Below are 17395 nucleotides of genomic sequence, written 5' to 3' on the forward strand. Positions count from 1 at the left end.
ATTCTATTGAGGATTATTGCACTTATGTTTATCAGAGATATTGACATGTAGTGGTTCTTTTTTTTTTTTTTTTTTTTAATAGTGTCTTGGGTTTTGGCATCAAGATAATGTTGGCCCCATAGAATGAATGGAGACTTTTATTCCTCTCATATTTTTTGGAATGGTTGAGAAAAACAAAAGACCAGTACCAGATGACTTCACAGGTGACTTCCACCAAACATTTAATGAAGAGTTATTATAAAAAATATAATTTTTTTTATTATTTGAAATGCCTATAGTTTTTACATTTCTATTTTATGGTTAATAAATTTGAAATTGCCAACATCTTTATTAAACTATCCTTTGCAGATTATATTATTTTTTACTAAGAAATTATTCTGCAGTTGTTGAAGTACCTCATATATTCAGAGCAAGGTTAGTTAAATACAAGGTTTTTACATATATGTCTTTAACATACAGATGTGTAAATACATCAGCCCAACTATTTTCTTGGGTTTTGTCTTTTGCCACCTTTCTTCAACAAATTCTTTTATAGATAAAACTTGTCAAGTAAGTCTTATCAGCTTTGATTCCTTTAATATTTCACTAAATTTTGATGCTGCAAAACATAGGTCTTCTTAAATCATTCCATGGAAAATAAAAATTAAAAAAAATATTAAGTTGCATGTTTTTGAGCAAGCTCTGTGTTCATCATCAACTTTTTTTTTTTTAAGATTTTATTTATTTATTTGACAGAGATCACAAGTGGGCAGAAAGGCAGGCAGAGAGAGAGGGGGAAGCAGGCTCCCTGCTGAGCAGAGAACCCAATGAGGGGCCGGATCCCAGGACCCTGAAATCATGACCTGAGCTGAAGACAGAGGCTTAACCCACTGAGCCACCCAGGCGCCCCATCATCAACTTCCTTAAAATTAAAAAAAAAAAAAAGAATGCATATTGTTCATTTAATATGCAGAATTTTTAGCTCTCTGATGATGAAAAGATTTATTGCAAAATAAGGTAAAATTACAAAAACACTATAATAAATATTTGTAGATTACCACTGTGCAATAAGTGATGCAACCAACTGAGTGATCATCTGGTCTTCATTACCTCTATGGGAGGACTGACTACCCAGCTTATAGTTCTTATACTTTCTCTTACACTTAAATTATATTTTCCTGTATTTCCCACTGTATCAGCTTGTGGTCTGATGGCTTTGTGCATCTTCCTGATTTTAACCTTCAACAAAACAAAATGGGCTGATAAACACTATATCTGACAAAGGCAGTAACATCAAATATGTCTTCCACCACCATCTGAAAGCACATGAAAGTGTAGCGATCTCCATCATCTTTTTGGCAAGCAATCTGTTTTTCATTTCCATATACTTACCTGAAATATTGCTGGTCATTTAAATTATATTTGATCTCATGTTAAGGTAAAATGCTGTTCACTGAACATGTTTTTTTACACATTAGTAAATGAGACGATAGTGTAAGATGGAAGTATGGGGTAGAGATCTACCAAATCCATATTAGCTTATTTTCACACAGCTATTAACAATATGTTAACAATGAAATATTTGGAAAAGATTCTACACTGGAATGGCTACCAAGACAATAGGTATCAGGCAATAATATCTCAGGCAAGTTAAACTGAATGGTCAAACATCTTACATGGATATTTATTTCTCACAATTCATATCAAGATCTACATCATGCTTCTAAAATATATTTTAGTATTTTATTGAATAGATGTATCCAAGTTTTTTTAAACTATTTTGTCATTGGTATTTAGAATCCAAACTTAAGCAATTAAAAGCAATGATTTTACATGTCTCCTTGCAAATATATATTTGTGCATTGTGGGTTTTAACTGATATAGAAGCAATAAATGGCCCTCAAAAGTGGCTATGGGCCAGTTAATAGTATCAGCAGAGCATGAGAATCCTCTCTTCATAATTGATAATATCAAAGTTAATATTTCCAATATAATAATTAGGAAAGCTAATTTTTAGGTATAATTAAGATATAACATATTAGCTTAAGGTGTCAATACAGTTATTTCCTATTTGTATATATTGTGAAATGGTCAGCACAGTAACTCTAGTTAACATTGATCACCATACACAGTTGTAATTTTTTTTGTGTGTGATGAGAACTTCAACATTTAGTCTCTTAACAACTTTCAAGTATGCAGTACTATAATAACTATAGTCACAATGCCATAAATTACATCCCCATGACTTATTTTATATTGGAAGTACTTACCTTTTGACCACACCCCCTCTACCTTGGGTGGTGAACCAATCTGTTCTTTATATCCATTAGCTTGGTTGTTGTATGTTTTTTTTTTACTTAGCATTATACCATAAGGATCCACCACCTGTTGGGGAAGATTTCAATCTTTTTTGTGTGGTAGAATGATATTTCATTTTACCTATGTGCCACATTTTCTTTTATGTTCATCAGTTTTCAGACAAAGGTTGTTCACACTTGTGGTGACAGAGGCTATTGTAAATAATGATTCAGTGTACATGGGGATGCATATATCTTTTCGAATTAGTGTTTTTGTTTCCTTCGGATAAACACCTGGAAGTAGAATTTGGATCATATGGTAGTTCTATTAATTTTCTCAGCAACATCTATACTCTTTTCATAGTGGCTGCACCAATTCACATTCTCACCAACAGTGTACAATTGACCCCTTTTCTCCACATCCATGTCAACACTTGTGATTTCTGGTCTTCTTGAAAATAGCTATTCTAAGAGGTGTAAAGCAGTATCTTGTTGTGGTTTTGATTTGCATTTCCTTGATGACTAGTGATGTTGACATCTTTTCATGTACTTTTTTGGCCATCTGTATATACTCTTTGAAAAGATATCTATTCAATCCTTTGCTTATTTTAAAATCAGATTGTGTTTTATGGCTTCTGTTGCTGTTATTGAACTGTGTGAGTTCTTTGTATATTTTGGACATTAACCCCTTATCTGATATGACTTGCAAATATTTTCTCCATTCAGTAAATTGCCTTTTCATTTTGTTGATGGCTTCCTTTGGTGTGCACAAACTTTTTAATTTGATGTAGTCTAACTTGTTTGTTTTTGCTTTTGTTGCTTTAATGTCAGATCCAAATAGTCCTATCCAAGATTGGCCTCCAGAAGCTTACCATCTGTTTTCATCTAGGAGTTTTATTGCTTCAGGTCCTACATTCAAGTCTTTGTTTGTAGTTAATTTTTGTGTATGATATAAGAAAGCAGTCAGGTCTCATTCTGTTGTATGTGGCTCTCTAATTTTCTCAGCACCACCATTTGTTGAAAAGACCGTTTTTCTGTCATTGCATATTCTTGGCTCTTCTGTTGTAAATAATTGACCATATATGTGTGGGTCTATTTCTGGATTCTCTATTCCGTTTTTTTGTTTGTTTTTTGTTTGTTTGTTTGCTTGTTTTATCTATGTGTATGTTTGTATGTCAGTACCACACTGTTTTGATTACTATAGCTTTGCAATATAGTTTGAAGTCTGGGATTGTGATGCCTCCAGGCTTGTTCTTTCTCAAGATTTATTTGGCCCTTCTGTATCTTTTATGATTTTAAACAAATTTTAAAAATGTTTGTTCTATTTCTGTGAAAAATACCATTGGCATTTTGATAGGGATTGCACTGAATCTGTAGATTGATTTGGGCAGTATGGACATATTGATATTATTAACTCTTCCAACTGATGAGCATGAAACATCTTAGAGTTTTAGTGTACAAGTCTTTTATCTCTTTATGTGAATTCCTAGGTATTTTATTATTTTTATATAATTATAAATACAATTGTTTTATTTCTGTTTCTGATGGTCCACTATTAGTGAAAAGAAATGCAACAGATTTTTATATATTGATTTTTGTATCCTGCAACCTTACTGAATTATTTGGTTCTAATTTTTTTGGTTAGGGTTTTCTATATATAATGTCATCAGCAAATAGTGACAATTTTACTTATCCCTTACCAGTATGGATACCTTTTATTTTTCTTGCCTAATTTCTCTAGCTAGGACTTCCAGAACTATGTTAAGCTGAAGTGCTGAGAATGAACATTCTTGTCTTATTTTTGAATTTAGTGAAAAGCTAAGAGCTTTTCATACTGAGCATGAATTTATTATCGGCTTAACATATATGACCTTTATTATGTTGAGGAGCGTTTCCATTATACACACTTTGTTGAGAATTTTTAAAATCATAAATAGATGTTGAATTTTGTCAAATGCTTTGTTGCATTTATTTAGTTGATCATATGATATTTATCATTTATTTTTTAATGTGGTGTATCCCATTGATTAATCTGTGGATGATCATCCATCCTTGCATCTCTGGATTAAATTGCACTTGATCATGATGCACGATCTTTTTAAAGTACTGTTGAATTTGGTCTGCTAATATTTTGTTAACAGTTTTTGCATCTATCTTCATCAGGGAGATTGGCCTGTAATTTTCTTTTCTTGTGGAGTCATTGTTTTGGTATCAGAGTAATGTTGGCCTCTTAAAATGTATTTCCCCTTGTTTGTTTGTTTGTTTAGACTTTGAGAAGGATTGGTATTAATTATTTTGAATGTTTCATAGAATTTGTCAGTGAAGCCATCTGGTCCTGGGCTTTTTTGTTTGTTTGGGAAGGTTTTGATAACTGATCAATGTTCTAACTAGTAATTTTTCTCTTCAGATTTGTTTATTTCTTCATGATTCAGTCTTGGTAGGTTACATGTTTTTAGGAGTTCATGCTTTTTTTGTTTGTTTCAAATTTGTAGGGGTATATTTGTTCTTAGCAATCTCTTATGATACATTGCATTTCTATGGCATTAGTTGTAACCTCTTTTTTGTTTCCTATTCTGAGTTCTCTTTTTTTCCTTTTGAGTCTAGGTAAAGGTTTGTTAATTTTATCTTTTCAAAGAATCAGCTCTTAATTTTTATCTTTTTCAGTCTCTATTTCATATATTTCCACTCTGATTTTTGTGTTTCTCTCCTTTTGCTAACGCTGGGTTTTGTTTGTTCTTGTTTTTCTAGTTCTTTATGGTATAAAATCTGATTGTTTATTTGAATATTTTTTTGTTTTTGTTTTTTGAGGTAGGCATTTATCACTATGAACTACCCTTTTAGAACTTCTTTTTCTTTTCTTTTTCTTTTGATATATGTGTGTGTGTATATATATATGTATATGTATATATATACATATATATATATATATTTTTATTTTTTGACAGACAGAGATCACAAGTAGGCAGAGAGGTAGGCAGAGAGAGGGGGAAGCAGGCTCCCCACAGAGCAGAGAGCCTGATGTGGGGCTAGATCCCAGGATCCAGGGATCATGACCTGAGCCAAAGGCAGAAGCTTTAACCCACTAAGCCACCCAGGCATCCCAGAACTGCTTTTTCTGCGTAAGTTTTGGGATGTTATATTTCTATTTTCATTTACCTCAAGCTATTTTTATTTATTTTAATTTCCTCATTGACTCATTGGTTGTTCACTATCACGTTGTTTAATTTTTGTGAATTTTCCAGTTTTCTTCTTGTAATTGATTTCTAGTTTCATACCACAGGGGTCAGAAAAGATACTTAACATTATTATTTCTCTTTTCAAGTTTATTAAGACAGGTTTTGTGGCATAACATATGATCTGTCTTGCTGAATATTCTGTGTGTACTTGAGAGGAAAATACATACTGTAGTTTTTGGATGCAATATTCTATATATGTCTATTAAGTTCATCAGGTCTAATGTACTTAGAACCTCTGTTTTCTTCTTGATATTTCTGTTCAGATGACCTTTCCATTTATGTAAATCTCTTATGCTAATTGTATTGCTATTTCTCTATTTAGGTCTTCTAATATTAAAATATTAGTGGAGGTCTTTTAAGTTAGGGGTGCCCAATGTGGAGAAGCTCCAGGTTTTAAGCTCCTTCTTGACTATGAGTCACTGCACTAGGGGTGGGTTTTATGGTAAGACTGTATCCTCCTCTTCAAACACTCAGATGTGGGCCTTCTCTCATTCTCCCAATGAGTAAGAGCAGTCAGCCAATTTTTAGGTTTTTTTTTTTCTTTTTTTTCTCTAGATGAAATTATTCCATATGAAGCTACAGATTCACTGTTTCATGGAAGAAGTAAATTCAGGATCTCATATTGCCATGTTGAATTGAAATCTCTCTCTTTTCAGGTGCATTTCCCATTTCTTTTTAGTGAGTTTGAGCTTGTTTTCTGTGTTTATAATTTTTGTATTGTGTATGCAGTGACCGTTTTACTCTTTTCAAATCTTTCTTCCTTGTGTTCTTTATGGTCTTTTGATAGTAAAGTTGCCTTTGTGAATGAACTGCAGATTCTTAGGCCTTCACACATCTTTATTCTCAGTCAGTGCACATGTATAACCTACTTTCATTTCTTTTTATGTAATTTCTTCTTCTTGATTTCCAGTTAAATATTCAAATGTAGACTCTCATATTTCATTGGCAATTTTTCTTGTAAGTTATACTCCCCTGTCTTATTCATTACCCAATCTGTCCTCTTTGAAGAAACCATCTCCTTGCTTGACTACCAGGGAATTCCCTATGAGTTGTCTGAACTCCACCCTTTGCTAAGCTGGGTTCAAGTGAGCATTGGTTCTAACTGGTAACAGAGCATATACTAAACCAAAGGACCCAGGTCTTTTAAATTGTCTGTCAGGGAATGCAGCAAAGGCCAAGATCAAAGACAAGATAAATAAGAAAAAGCTTAGTTGATGAAGGTTGCCAGCTAGTAGTTGGTTGGTTAGTTTAGATAGATAGATATATGGATGAGAGGGAGACGGGGACTGGTGGGAGAGAAGCAGAGAGAGAGAGATCATTACATGAGATAGGACACAGATACTATCAGGAAAACAAAAAACAAAAAACAGAACAAACAAACAAACAACAACAACAACAACAACAAAACCTAGAGATTTGAGAAGACATTCAATCAGCTGTCAGTGGCTAGCAAAAATTTGTTGAGCATGGACTGGTTCAGAACTCGGGCACCTAATTAATACAAAATATTAGTCAGCCACCAAGGAAATTAATTGAATCCTGGTTTAAGTTATAAATTTGTTGGTAATATTTATAGTATGTTTCTTACCAAGGACCATATCTAAAGTTATAGCTTTAGAAAGTCATCTGCCAGTGATTAGTAATGGCTTAAAATAAAGAATATTTTACTAGCCATTTATAAATATTTATCCTAAGTTTAGGTTAAACTTAAAATAGAAGGTGAATTTTATAATAAATTTGAATAGCATTAGTGTCATTTGTGAATTCACACATTTATTGATCATTTTCTATGTTACATGTTTTATATTAAATACTAGAAAATATAACATTTAAAAATAATATAGACACTGATGGGAAAGAAAACATTGATTTAGAGTGAAAAAATACAGCATGATTTGAAGGAATGTAACCAAGATTCTACTGAAATCTGAGAAGTAGAGGAGGCTTCTTTTGTGGTGAGGTTTAAGCATGAGCTAAGAAATGAATTTCCTACATAGCCAAGGGAGAAGATAATGGGAAATTTCTACTGTAGAAAGAAATGATTTGTGAAGTCCTAAGACAGGAAGTTTACTACCCATAAGAACAGATTGTAAGTGAAAGTTCATTAACCCTAAGAACAGATTACAACTGTGGTGAGGAATAAGACTGGGCTTAGACCATCAGGGATTTACCAGCCACATTAAGAATTTTGGAATTTATCCCAAGAGCAAAGACAAGCCATTGAATGATTTTAAGCAGGAGAGTGGCATCATTAAATTTACACTAAAAATTAGTGCACACATTGATTTTAAAGGACAAGAATAGGTTTTAGAGAATCAGTTAGGAGGTGGTTGCTATAGCCTAGGGGAGATCTAATGATATCTTATGATCACATTAGTTTATTTTTGTCTTCTAACATCATATTTTAAAAAGATTTTTTTATTCTCTTGTTTCATTCTTTTAGTTTGTCTCCTTTCAGGTACTTAATCTTTTAGATACTTACCTTAAGTAGACTTAAAATGAAAAGATAACCTGTCAATCATTAATTGATCTGCTTTAAGCCTCATGTTGCCCAAATTTGAATTCATGGAGAAAATTATTTAATTTCAACTCTGGTCTAGGAAAGTGAGTGACTTTGAAGGATGCATTAAAATAAAATGAAGACCTTAATTAATGTATAAGCTACTGGTGAACGTCTGCCAGCAGTATGATTTGAAAAAGAATGATGACTCCATTTAACAATCAATCCAGTAACATAAATCTGAATTCAGTACCTAAAATGGGAAATAAGTAGTTAAGATATTTTAGACATAAAACAGATAAGTGCCAGGGACATTACATTTATTTTTATGTTCCAGCTCATGTATAAAGTCCAAATTTCTATTTTAAAATCTATTTTTCTCTGCTAAATTCTATTTCTTTGACTTTTTTCTTTACTCTGAAGGCATAGTTATTGTTACCCTTTATAAATTAATGACAAATGAATAAATGTGTCAGATATTTTTACAGGACTGTGTAATTGATTATACACATAAGGATGTCTGAGACCATGTGTTTCTTATTCTCAGTCTTTCAATATATGATTCTATCAGAATGTAGAAATGTGTTTAAATCTGTTTGTAAAGAAAGAAGACTTGGTTGTATTAATAAGAAATCTATTACAGGGTACTAAATTCTTTCATTAACTTTTAGAATTTAAGTTTATAAATACATTTTTTTAAAGATATTATTTATTTATTTGACAGAGATCACAAGTAGGCAGAGAGGCAGGCAGAGAGAGAGGAGGAAACAGGCTTCCTGCTGAGCAGAGAGCCCGATGCGGGGCTCGATCCCAGGACCCTGAGATCAGGACCTGAGCCGAAGGCAGAGGCTTCAACCCACTGAGCCACCCAGGCGCCCCTATAAATACATTTTTTAAAGACAATATAAAATTGATTTCCATTTTACTTTGGACTGGAATGTCTACTTTTTCACCGTTCTTTGCTTATAGAAAGTTATATATCCAATAGCAAACAAAACAGTAAAACTCAAATTAAGTTTTAAAGTAATTTTTAAACAATACTATTAGTCCTACATGTTTGTATAGTAAAATTTCATGGAAGTCTTTCAAAAGAATTAGAGTAAATGTAATGTGTTTTTCTTCAAGTTTAATTTTTACATGTGATTGCAGGCCCAACCCTCACTCTTACCCATCCTGGATTCTGATGTGTGACATTTCCTATATGACTATTTTCACATTTTTATAGTATTCTGGATTAGAAAATGGATTTTTTTCTAAAGTAGAGATGTATATTTTGTGCATTAATACTTAAAAGAGGTTAGTTGACTTCACACTATGTGTCTAATGGTGTTACAGAAATAAATATAAAAATTATAAAAATAATTTATGTTTTTTTTTCTCCCAATCTGTCAACCACATTTGGAAGGTAGAGGAACTATATAGATTAGTGTGTAGTCAAATCTCAGTTCAAAGGAATATCAGATTTATTATACAGAAAAATAAAACCAGGGGTGCCTCAGTGGTTCAGTTAGTTAAGTGTCTGCTTTTGGCTCAGATCATGATCCTGGACAACCAGAGAGTCTGCTTCTCCCTCTCTTTCTGCCCCTCTCCTTGCTCATGCTCTCTATCTCTCAAAAAAAAAAAAAAAATTCATTGTAGTTATAACAGTTTCAGTTATAACAGTTTCAAAGAGAATGTTTGAATTGTTTTTATTTCAAGTTTTTATTTAAATTCTAATTAGTCAACATACAATGTAATACTGGTTTCAGGAGTAAACTTTAGTGATTCATCATTTGCATATAATACCCAGTGCTTATCATAAGTGCTCTCCCTCCTTAATACCCACCTCCCCTCCAGCAACCCACATTTTGCTCTTTAGTTAAGAGTCTTATAATTTGCATCTCTCTCTCTTTCTCTCTTTTTTCCTGAATTGTTCTTTTAAAGATAAAGTAGATTCCTTCACTTGAAGGGGAATGAGTTGATTCCCTATAAACAGACTGATCTGTAAGCAGCAAGGCTGTAAAAATAATTTGAATATGATGAATTTAGAGTATCATTTATAGCCTGGTATCACTGGAGCAGACCAGGTATTTAAAGTGATAATATGCGGAAGTTCGGTGTATCTTTTTAGCATTCAGTCAGAGAAACCAAACCACTAGGATTTGACCCTAATTTGGATAATGGTTAAACGGTCTCTTTCAGGCTACTCTTTCCATCTGGTGCTAGAACTAGCAAACAGTCTGCAGGGCAGACATTTGAGAAGGGAAGATACAAAGGAACCAGAAGAGAAAGCAAGGATAATCTGGACCTTGCAAGCCTGATTCTGAACCCATGAAGATGGATTACAAACTGATTTTTCAATACCCCAATCCTCTGACTTAAATGAAAGGAAAGCCCACCAATGATTTATGAAGGTGATAGATACAGGCAGAAGCTAAGTTCATAAGCTTATTTATTACTTTAAATTTTGATTATATCTAATAGTTGGCTCAGTGACTACTTCATGTATATTAGACCAAGAACATTCTTTAATAATGCTGTAAACTAAAATTAGTTTGAAAAAAATATCCTACTTGGCTTTGGCAAAATGAAATATAAATATTACTAAAAAGTTAATAAGCATGATTTTCAAGTGAATCAATATAAAGAATAAAAATATGAGCCAACATCTGTATAGACAATTATGCACTAAACTAAAGGATATTGCAAGAAAATGAACCTTGTAATGTCTATATAAATATATTGTCAAGGGCCAACTCCTCAACCAAAAAGATTACCAGAATAACCAGATGATCAAGTGAATCCGTATTTATGGAATCTAGTGTAATAGAGACGAAAATAATCCAAATCTCAGTGGGAGAAAATCACTGGAGATTACCAGCTGGGCTCATGTGGTTTAAAGTGGGTCACTGAGGGTGTTAAAATAATTGATCAGTCAATGTTCATGAAAAAGTAATTTAGCTTTGGTGGACTCATCAAAGATAAGGTCTTGAGATGAATTTTGATAACAAAATTTTTTGACGTCACACATATTATTGTGAACTATTTGTTTAGAAGAATGAATAATTTAGATAAATTCATTTACAAAAGTTTCCTATAGCAAAAAGTGACATATTGGTTTATACCATCTATTTGGTCAAGAATTTTCTGGAATTAAGAGCTGTTATGTTGACACAGATGATCTCAATTTTCATCCCTGATATTTAAATGTGTGACTACATGGCTAAACATATAATTTATATATATTTATAATAAATTATATAATTTTCAGGTTATTTATATATTTCAGTATATTCCAGAATATTATATATTGTATAGTATTCATTGTATACATATATATTATATAGTTGAATTTTTAGAGTTCTTTGTACATTCTCGATAAGTCCTTTATCAGCTGTCTCTTGCGACTAATTTCTGTAGTTGCTGGCTTGTTTCTAGTTTTCTTGATGTTGTCTTTTGCAGAGCAGAAGTTTTAATAAAGTCCAATTTATCAACTACTTTTTTCATAGATCATGCCCTTGGTGTTGTATCTAGAATTATCATCACCATACCTAAAGTCATCTGAGTTTTCTCCTAGGTTACCTCCTAGGAGTTTTATAGTTTTATATTTTACATGTAGGTCTGTGATCTGTCTTGATCTAACTTTTGTGAAGGTTAATAGGTCTTTGTCTTGATTCAACATTTTGCGTATGGGTGTCCAGTTCCAGAACCATTTGTTGGAAAGATAATCTTTACTCCATTATATTGCCTTGGCTTCTTTGCCAAAGATCAATTAACGGTATTTGTGTAGGCATATTTCTGGGCCTTCTGTTTTGTTCCATTGATCTATTTGTCTATTCTTTTGCTAATACCAAACTATCTTGATTACTGTAGCTTTATAGTAAGTCTTGACATTAGTGTCAGTCCTTCAACTTTGTTCTTCAGTATTTTGTTGTCTATTCTGTGTCTTTTGCCTTTCCATATAAACTTTAGAATTGTTTTTTTTGATAAACAGAAAATTACTTGATTGGATTTTGATTGGGATTATTTTGAATTTATACATAAAGTTGGGAAGAATAGACATCTTGACAATATTGAATCTTCATATTTGTGAATATGAAATCTCTCCATTTATTTAGGACTTTGATTTTATTCATCATAGTTTTGTAGTGTTCTTCATACAAAATATTATATATACTTTGTTAAATTTATACTTAAGTATTAATTTTGGGTCAAATAATTTTCAAAGCATTAAATTTTATAAGTCCTAAAATAAAATCTGGGGATTCATGAGGAAAATTTATGTCCTTGCCTTTTTTATCTTCTAGAGACTGCCTGCATTCCTTTGCTTTTTGGCCAACTCTTATATGTCCAAATCCAGAATTATAACATATTCCAATTTCTATCTCTTTCTCAGTTTTTTTGTCTTGTTTTGTTTTGTTTTTGTTTTTGTTTTTGTTTTTGACAGAGACACAGCAAGAGAGGGAACACAAGCAGGGGGGCTGTGGGAGAAGGAGAAGCAGGCTTCCCACCAAGCAAGAAGCCAGATGCGGGGCTGATGACCTGAGCTGAAGGCAGATGCTTAATGACTGAGACACCCAGGCACCCCTGTCTTTCTCAGTCTGCTCTCTTTCTTGCTCACTCTTGATTCTTAACCTTTCATCTTTCTTATATAATCTCTATATAACATTGGATTATTATTGTTATTACTGGATAATCCATGATGATCTCTCCCTGTAATGATCTTTAACCTAATCACCTTTACAAAGTCTTGTCATATTTGGGGCCATTGTTCAATAATATACTAAGTCTTCCAGTTTACTAATCATCTGCGTTATCTAATGTTCTATTTATCCCATTCAATATATTTGTCATTGCATAAATTGTTTACATCTCTAAAAATTGATTTCATGTATTTTTATATACCTTTGATGTTTCTACTTAATGTACTCTAATTTCTTAAACATGAAATAGTCATAAATCATTTTATATCCTTGTCTACTAATTCTACTAATTTTAGCATCTATGCTATTTCTAGGCTTGTATCAATTTTTTATCATTAGAGTCTGTGTTTTGCTACTTCTTTTCATGCCTAATGATTTTGGAAAGAATGCCAGACGTTGTATATTTTACCTTGTTGTGTGATACATATTTGTATGTCCCTATAATGAGCTTTACTATGGGATGTAGTTAATTTACATATAAACAGCTTGATATTTTCAGGCCTTGATTTTAACATTTTTATGCCGGACCAGAGCAGCATTTACTACAGGACTAATTTTGCTGCAGTACTGAGTTAAATTCTATTTAAATACTCTTCAGTGTTCCCTATGAATTATGAGGTTTTCAGTCTGGCTAAGGGAAATATGAACAGTTCTCTCCTCTGTTTGAGCTTTAGATATTTTATTCTCCAAATCTTCCTGATAGTCTTTTTCTTGGCTTTAGGTTTCTTCACACAAACAGTTTGATCAGTCCCCAGCTGAAGTGGGAGAACTATCTTGAGGTCTCCAGAGTTCTCCCTTAATAGCTTTCTCTTTTCTTTTTATCTGCTTTGTAAACTCCAGGTACTTTAGCCTTTATTCACTTCCAGTTCCATCTTCAAATCAGGAGATTCAACAACTCTTACTTGGTCATCCCTGTTATCATGTTATAGTCTAGATACTCCTTCTAGGCAGTCATCTCTGACATTCTGACATTGTAGGTCTCTTCTCATTTGTTGCTATTGTTCAAATTACTGTCCTTTGTTGGTGGATAATATTAAAAACAATAAACTTATTCTATATTTTCACAGTGACTAATTTTTTTTTTCTTTTAAGATGGAAGGGTAAATATTGCCAGCATTACTCCATCTTAGCTAGAAGTAGAATTTATTTATTTATTATTTATTCTTATTTTTTTTTACAATGCCTTTGAATACCATAGCAACATAGACTGTTGGGAGCTGGAAGGGACCTTCCAGATGTTAACAGATCTGTATTCTAATGGCTCTATTTCAGTCACCAAGGGAATTTTTTCAAAGTCTATGTGTCTGAAACCTATCCAGTCTAAATTAAGTATAGGGGAGGGATGAAAAAACATTCTGAAAAGCTTTATTAGTGATTTGTTCCTCATTCCTGGTTAAACATCAAAATTTACTCCAAATTCCTAATTTCAGAAAAAGAAAATTTGAGATGCTTGTCTAAAGATAAAATTACATGTCATTAAAACCCAACACATCAGTTAGTGGCTAAGTAGAGTAGGAACCAGGCTGAAGTTCTTTTTTTTTTTAATGAAATTTTTGTATATACCAATACTATTTTATAAAACATCCAATTATTCTTAATTTGTTCTTGTTGTTTTAGTCCTACTAAAGTCTGAAACTAGGGAAGTTTAAGAGAAATGAGGAAATATAAACAAAGAGATTAATATTTATCCCACATTTCTAGGGATATAATCCAAGCACACACGTTCCAATTTCAGTGCCCTTTCTGCTAGAATTTCTCATTTCACGTTAAGACAATTTATGGGGGAAAAAACTAGGGATCAGCAATGAATCCAAGCATTTTATCCGTAATTCTTGACTGTGAAAGTATACATGAGCTGAACTTTATGACCTATTCAGAGATGCCTTTATGCCTAATTCATTTCCTTTCACTTGTAAGGATTTCAGTGGCTATTTGTAGAGGACCAATTAATTTCCTAATTGAAAAGCATTTTCATGTATCTTTTATCCTCCATATTTCCAGCTGCTTTTTTGGGGCATTCTTCCTCATGAGATGCTAAACTCAGTATTATAATGGATATTTCTTGTCCCTTTCTCTCAATTTCATATACAGTGTTCAAGTGGTACTTCTAGTGTCCTTTCTTCTTCCCCACATCTTTGATTACTTACCATTGGACAAATTGCCAGCATGAGGTGAATTATGATTTTAGTTGTGAACGTTGTTTGCATTTTCCAAAGGAAACATGCAATTTTGTTCTTTTGTGTATTTAAATGGTGACTCAGCATTTCCTAAGTAATTTTTTTTGCCATAAAAAGCTGTCTTAATTCTAAACTGAAAACCAATTGGCACAGATAAAAGAATGTTGCTAACAAAGAGCACATCCTCATACACAAAGAATTGCCACACACAAAAAAACAAAACAAAACAAACAAAAGAAACACTGAAAGAAGTCTACCTGAGTAACATTGTTAGTTTTTCTCATGAAAGTGTTTAAACATAGTTCATCTGTATTATAAACCAACTTTTGTTAAATAAAGAGGCAGGAAAATGTGAACAAAGTTGGTATTTCATTGTAAGTCAAGGAAATCTACAATAATGTTGATTTATATAGTAATTAAAATAGATTTTTAAAAAAAGAAACAAGTACTTTTAAGGCAAATTTCAAGCTTTTTCAAGAGCTTTAAGCCTTTTATCCTCCTGTAAAGATCTTAAATGTCCAGAGAACTGTAGGAGTGATTAATTTTATTATCCTAAGCAGAAATTCTTGTGAAAATTACAGGAGTTTTTTGTTTGTTTGTTTGTTTGTTAGTTTTTGTTTTGTTTTTTGAGAGAGAGATAGGAGGGGCAGAAGAAGAGGGAGAGAGGGAACAAATCTCAAGTAGGCTCTATGCCCAGCCGACATAAGGCTTGATCTCTTGACCCTGAGATCATGACCTGAGCTGAAATCAAGAGTTAGATATTTAACCAAATGAGCCACACAGGAGACCCTGAAAATTACATTTAAAGTAAAACAAGATAAATATTCTTTCACTAGCAAAGTCCACTTTTATTTCTTTAATGTTAATCAGCCTGAAAAAAGTAAATAAATATTTATGAAAGGAAAGCATGATGTTTTCTCCAAAATAAAATTTTAAATAAGAGAAACATATACTTCATAATCTAACAAATTTATTTAGATAAGAATTAACATCTATTTTTCAGTCATTAATATGAGTACTTTCTTGATATTTACATTTTGAAATAATTGAGTATAGAGCACAAAATTTCCATAATATCTCACCCAGTTATACTTCTAGATTCCATGCGTGACATTTAAGCATGAGTTCAGGAGGGGATGTAAGTAAGCATTCTATATTCTAAAAAAAAGTATGTGCTCTATAGTCAGGGGGGTTGAACTCTGATTCCATTTCTGGTATGTAGAAATTTAATGGCTGAGGTCATGAAATCTAGAGTCAGAAACACAGGCTTATAATGCTGTTTTGTTCTTTTGTGTTTTTATTAACATTAGTAGAAAAAAGTTCAAGTAGATAAGTTTAACACAATTCCTAGAATATACAAATTTTTCAGCACATTAACTACTTTTGGATTAGTTGTAGAATCACATTAGCTATATGATCATGTGTATCAAGATGCTATGGGTTTGCATGAATAAGTGTATTTTAATGAATAAGGGGTACAGTGTCTATATTAGTGGATTTTGAGAACTCTTAATGGGATAATGTCTGATTCCTAGTTTGTGGTTTTTCTACATATCTATTTAATGTGAGGCAATTCATAATTTTCAAAATCCATAATTTGGGGGGCACCTAGGTAGCTCAGTCAGTTAAGTGTCCAACTCTTGATTTCAGCTCAGATCATGATCTCTCCTCAGGTCATCATCTCAGTGTCCTGAGATCCAGCCCATGTGGTACATCATGTTCAGCAGGGAGTCTGCTTCTCTATCCCCTCTCTCTCTTTCCCTCTCTCTCTCACTTCCCCTGTCTCTCCCTCGGCCTCTTTCCCTGCTCATATAAAAAAATAGTAAATCTTTTTTACTATGTCTCAAATAAATAGTAAATCTTTTTTACTCCCTGTCTCAAATAAATAGTAAATCTTTTTTAAAAAATCCATAATTTTCATAATCACAAGATAAATAAAATGATAAAGGTATTTGAAAGTAATTAATGCTTTAACCTTAATGTTTAAAGCTGATATCTGTTTACTCATATCTATATCTACATATCTACATCTATATATCTATCTAATCTTCATGCCAGTTAAGGACAATTTCACAGATTTATTTATGAAAGGTTCTTCCTTCCGAAATAGTACAGACCATCAAATCTCATGTCTGCTGGCTCTAGGAATGGCATTCTATTTCAGTTTGGATACATAAAACAGGAGTCTTATAAGACTAAGACTACTCAGAAAAACAAAACAAACAAAAGGAAAAAAAATAAGAACAGACACTATTTTCTATTTTGTTAATACATATAATGATATTTTTATATTTATTTTATATATTTGTGGTACTTTTTTATTTAGATATAATTGACATATAACATTTTCAGGTTTCTATTATAATGATTCAATATTTGTGTGTATTATTAAATGGTTACCACAATAACTCTAGTTAATATCCATATATTACATTACAAACTTGCCATACATTACAAACTACTTTTGTGACAAAAACTTAAGATTTACTCTTAGCAACTTTCAAATATGAAATACATATATGTG

Source organism: Enhydra lutris, unplaced genomic scaffold (genome assembly GCF_002288905.1).
Source record: "Enhydra lutris kenyoni isolate GAN:26980312 unplaced genomic scaffold, ASM228890v2 scaffoldscaffold21, whole genome shotgun sequence".
Taxonomy (NCBI): domain Eukaryota; kingdom Metazoa; phylum Chordata; class Mammalia; order Carnivora; family Mustelidae; genus Enhydra; species Enhydra lutris.